This window comes from Chenopodium album, chromosome 3 (genome assembly GCF_948465745.1).
Source record: "Chenopodium album chromosome 3, dcCheAlbu1.1, whole genome shotgun sequence".
NCBI lineage: Eukaryota > Viridiplantae > Streptophyta > Magnoliopsida > Caryophyllales > Amaranthaceae > Chenopodium > Chenopodium album.
In genome coordinates, this window is record NC_137836.1 from 66,958,909 (window position 1) to 66,964,525 (window position 5,617).

The following is a 5,617-nucleotide window of genomic DNA, read 5'->3' on the forward strand; positions in this document are numbered from 1 at the left end:
CTCCAATCATCTAATATAATTAAACTATTCAATTAATAGATTCACAATTTGTAAAAAAAAAGATTTAAAAAATTATTCTGAATATATAATGGTACAATATTTACAATAATGCTCTTTGAATTAATTGTTTATGAATCAAATGCGTTTAGAAAGCTTGTATTATTGTCATGTATTGTGTGTAGTGGGATTGGCTTTGAATCACAAACGTAGTATGTAGTATATGATAATGGAATATAATATTTAACCTTGTGAAGTTTTGGAAAATTGATTTGCCACAAATTTAATATTTAAGTTTAGGCGGTAGGATGGCCTAATAATTGAGGGATACCTAGTCAATTCCCCAGATAAACAAAATTTGTTTATCTGGGGGTATAGTTGTCTTTTCAAGTACCAATGGAGGGTATATGCGTCTTTTCATATACTAGTTGAGGTGTACATGTGTAATTTCTTCACCAAGCAGTAAAAGTAAAAAGCAAACAGTAATTGGACAGCTCACCAAAAGTACTGAATAAGTGACCCTGCTTTTTCAATATATTTACAAAAATGCCATCAGAATAACAAAAATTCATTTATCTGGCAGATTAACTTGTATTTTCCCCTAATATTTGTAACTAATGCATAAAAGCTTTTTTAAATTTTTTTTTAAAGAGAGAAATGCATAAAGCTTCAATCAAATACATTTATATTCCAGTAGTGTACAACCTTCAATTAACCACCCATCAATTCATGATAATTTCTTGGATTTTTTTGTCAGAAACTACCTATATATTAATAATTATTTTTTGTGACAAACTACCTCATAAAAAAATTGTTACAAGAAACTATCTATGAAAATGAAAATGTTGTAAAAGACTACCATTTCACTAAATTTTCACCGTTGACTAATTTTTCTAGCGTTGACCACCCACTTGCCAATCATGTGAACTTTAAAAAACCTTTATTTTTTTATGTCCCACCAACACTGCCACCTACCCACCTATCATGTGACCAGCCAAGTGTGGTCAACGGCGGATAAATTAGTCAAAGACGAAAATTTGATGAATAATAGTTGTTTACAACATTTTTATTTTAATAGGCAGTTTCTTACAACATTTTTTTTATAAGGAAGTTTGTCACAAAAAATTGCTTTTGAAAGGTAATTTCTAACAAAAAGTCCTAATTTCTTTCTCTTATACAACTCGATCACAAAGAAAGGCAACACAGTTTTGTTAACTTTGACAAAATCTACAGTAGTGAGTAGAAAAAATATTATAAAATAAAATGAAGTGCATGTTAATTCTAATCAAAAAAATAAAAAAGAAAAAGAAAAAAGAAGTGCATGTTAATTAATTAATTAAGCTAGCTATATTGTGAGTGAGGGATAGTTCAGGTGGTTAGATTTTCTTTTCTGATTTCAGAAGATTCTGACATTAATTCAATCTCATCACCCGTCCTTATGGCTGCTTTATCAATACTAATTTTTAAAAAAATAACTTATGTTTGGCGGCATTATAATACATGCAAAAAGAAGTTGAAATTAATAAAGTAATAGTTGAAATCAATAGGTTGATAGAACTTTTTTTTTTTTGTAGGTATGTATAAAATTACTTCAACAAGTATTATGATGTAAGAGTAAAGTAATTTAGATTGATATATACAAAAATTTTAGCACCACTTTCTAAATAGTACTAAAATTAACATTTTAATTTAAGTCCTTTGTATTTGTTTAAAGCATTTGTCAAACAATCATAATAAATTTTGATAAAGTGTCTAAAATGTGTTGTGGAATATATCCTTTATACCTTAAACTTTTCAAAGCTGAAATAATATGAAAGTATGTATATGTGATTATCCAATAAAATCAAGATACTATTTCAAAGCAAAAATTTATCAAATTAAAATAGATAAAATTTGGAAAAGGTATTAGAAACTTAAGCTAAAATCCATCCCATTTATTTTGCACACAAACTTTTGGTAAAGGTTTAGTTACATAATCATATAATATAATATTAATTAATTAATTGTGAATAAGTGCCTATATATATAAGACAACACAAAGAGCAATTTGAAACCATTAGCAACGTGTCTCTCGTTAAGAGGATCTATCAAGTTTCTCTTTACTTTCTTTTCTCTCATTCTTTTTAATACAAAACACAAATAATAATGGTTGATAACATAACCTCTTCTTACTCAAATAGAAGTTTACTTCCCAACTATAACCCTACACCAACTTCTTCATCATCTCAACAACACCATGGAAATTACAATCAAAATATTTACCATGAGGGTAGTAACATAAGGAACTCGAATGAGCACGATGATCACGAGCACGAAGATCAAGCCCTAGGGACTATTAAAGAGCAAGATCGTTTGCTCCCTATAGCTAATGTTGGGAGAATAATGAAGCATATATTACCCCCAAATGCGAAAATCTCTAAGGAAGCTAAAGAAACTATGCAAGAGTGTGTTTCCGAGTTTATTAGCTTTGTTACGGGTGAAGCCTCCGATAAATGTCACAAAGAGAAGCGCAAAACTGTCAATGGTGATGATATTTGTTGGGCCTTGTCTTCTCTAGGGTTTGATGAGTATGCTGACCCTTTGAAGAGGTACCTTCATCGATACCGTGAATTCGAAGGAGAAAGGGTTGCTAATCAAAACAAGGAGAGGGAAAATATCCATGGTTGATGCTTGTCATCGATCAACAACTTTTATGAGTTGCTAGCTTGGTAATACATATATATTTTGGCTTTTTTTTTTTTTTTAATTTTATTTGTTATTTTAGCTTGTTTATGGTTGTTTAATTTATGAGATTAAAACAAAAGTATGGAGTTTTAATTTATAACCTAATTTGTAAGGAAGAGATTTGTTAATTAATTACTAGATCTCTTGTGTTAAATTAAAGAGTACTAATTGAATTTGATAGGGTCGTAACTGGGTAAAAGAATCCCTCAATTAATTTCGCGAAATTTTGCCCCCTTTACCATATTATCAATAATGAAAAATCGCTTTATTTATTAATTTACTTATTGAATCTGGTTCATTCAACCTCGATTTTTGTTCGGGTGGGTAGAAAGCCACAAACGACAAATGTAAATAAGAGTTGATTTTAGGTATTGGATTCTACCACAAATTACCAATACAAATCTAGATTCATGGGTAATATATCAGAGAATTTTTATTTATTAATTTCATCTCTATATAGTTTAAGTGTATTGTTATAATTGTTGATTGATCTAATTAAAGTCTATATGAATAATCTTACAAGGTAAAGTTTGCATCTTTGACAATTAGGTCATGATTTAGTCAAATTAATTATTAATTAATTATATTCTTTAGTAATTTTAAGTTGAATTTCTTCTCAAAGATTCCTTGCGTTTAAGTAAAATGAGATAGATGATTCGTTTCTCTTTTGCTAAATAAAGTAACCCTATAATTATTTAAACATAAATTAGGGTTTTAGACTGACTAATATTTATGACAGTAATTATGCAGTATATATTGATTTGATTATTTATGTTTGTCGTTCAAGTACATGAAATATAACTTATTTGTGTCTTTTATTTCAAGACATTCTTCTCCTTATGTGCTGGAAACATGTGCCCCTACTAATCTACTTGTACTTAATTTTACTTGAATTAGTAATTAATCTGGAATTATACTCAATTATTCAGTTTCACTTTTACAAATATAATTGTATACATGTTAATTAAAAAAGATTAGCTTTTCTAAGGCACAAATTAAACTGTAAATTTATAATTGTATCATGTTTTAAATTACTTGTATATTATGTTAGTATGAGACTATGACTCTATGAGTGTCGAAATCTGTTATCCAAGTTGTAAAAGCACCCTATTACCATATGATCGAGCTGAGTATTCTTTGAAACAAATCTTGGATTGCAACATTCTTTGTGTAAGCATATGTTTAAAATCTTTGTTTGTCATTTTGATTTTATTTTTTGTTTTCCATTTTGTGTTTATGTTAGTTAGAGATATGCTATGTAATCAATATTGAAAAATATATTTGTGTGATTAATTTTGCAATTTGATAGGTATTTAGGATATATGTGTTTCAATATTGATAACATATAACTAACATAGCTTTTTTATTTTATTTTTATGAGTAAAATGTCAAAATTCGGTAGAAATAAAATAGAGGATGGAATAATAAAAATAAAAAAAAATAAAAAAGTCATACCATATACTCCCTCCGTTACGATTTACTCGCAACAAAGAGGGATTTTGCGGACTCCTAGGCAAAAGATGGTAAGTGTAATTAACAAAATATAATGGCATGTGTTTAGTATTAATCCAACCCAAAAAAAAAAAAAAAAAAAATCAAATACAACCACTTAGCACCTATCAGCAGCAGCACCACCACCTAGCAGCACCACCACCTAGCACCATACCACGACCACCACCACCATCACAATCGAAACCAGAACCACGATTTCGACCCACCACCATCCCTAATTGCGCCCACAACCACGATTTCGACCCACCACCGCCTCCGATTTTGACCCACCACCGCCTCCGATTTTGACCCAACACCCCGATTTCGACCCAAAACCACGAATTTGACCCAGCACCACCCACGATTTCGACCCAACACCCCGATTTCGACCCAGCTCCCAGCACGAACCACGATCGACAAACCATATACAAACGAACCACCACCTATCACCAACCACCCACCACGAAGCCCGCGAACCCTCAACAAATCCATGGAACCTAGAAAACAATCAGATCTGGAAAATTACCAAGAGAAGGAAGAGATCGACAACCCCGATTTCTGGGTAAATAGAGCACCACAATAACCCCGATTTCTGGGTAAAGAGAGAGAAGGCGACGAAAACCAAGAGGATATCGATAGTGAGTTCCGGCGACAATAGATAGCCATGGTAGCGGTGGAGATCGGGGGAGATGAACAAAGAGAGAGAGAAATTTCTGGTTAAATACAGTGGAGTTGCGGTGGTAGTATGGTGGTGGTGGTGGTGGTGGTTGCCAATTAAGATGATGATGAATTTGGATGGAAGGTGAATGATTTTGGTAGAAATGTTTAAGTTAATTAATGTTAGGAAAATTAGAAGTTTAATTTGGGTGTTTAGAAAAAAAAGTAAGGGTAATGTTGTAAAATCACACAAAAAAACTTACCATAAAGGGAAATAAATAAGTTTGTTGCAAGTAATGTGTACCGGCCATTTTTAGTAATTGTTGCGAGTAAATCGTAACGGGGGAGTATTTGTTATTGATATATAAATAACAAGTGGAAGAGTGAAAATTCGTAGTGATCACTTGTAAAAGAACAAAGTAACCCCTATAACACTGATCAAGTAACCCCTATAATAATAGTAATCAAGTAATTCCTAATATATTGACAAAATAACCCCTGTATCACTGACCGGGTAACCCTATAAAACTAAAAAAGTAACCCCTATAATGATTGGTCACACACTGTGGTCAGCCACAATATAAGAATTTGTGAAGTATTTTTCTTGGTACAATTTAATGACTAATATAAGCTATTAAAAAATATCTTTTTTTTTTCTTTTTAAGTATAGTAATTCTTTAATTTCAAATGGTATAAATGTTTATAATTTTATATTTTTATCCAAACATTAATCCTTCTAATGTTGGTT

General features: G+C 30.9%; 1 pseudogene; it reads left to right on the forward strand.

Annotated features, from left to right (window-relative positions):
* The first annotated feature begins 2,142 nt into the window (after positions 1-2,142).
* On the forward strand, positions 2,143-2,907 carry LOC145614960 (nuclear transcription factor Y subunit B-5 pseudogene; annotated as a pseudogene).
* Positions 2,908-5,617: the final 2,710 nt, after the last annotated feature.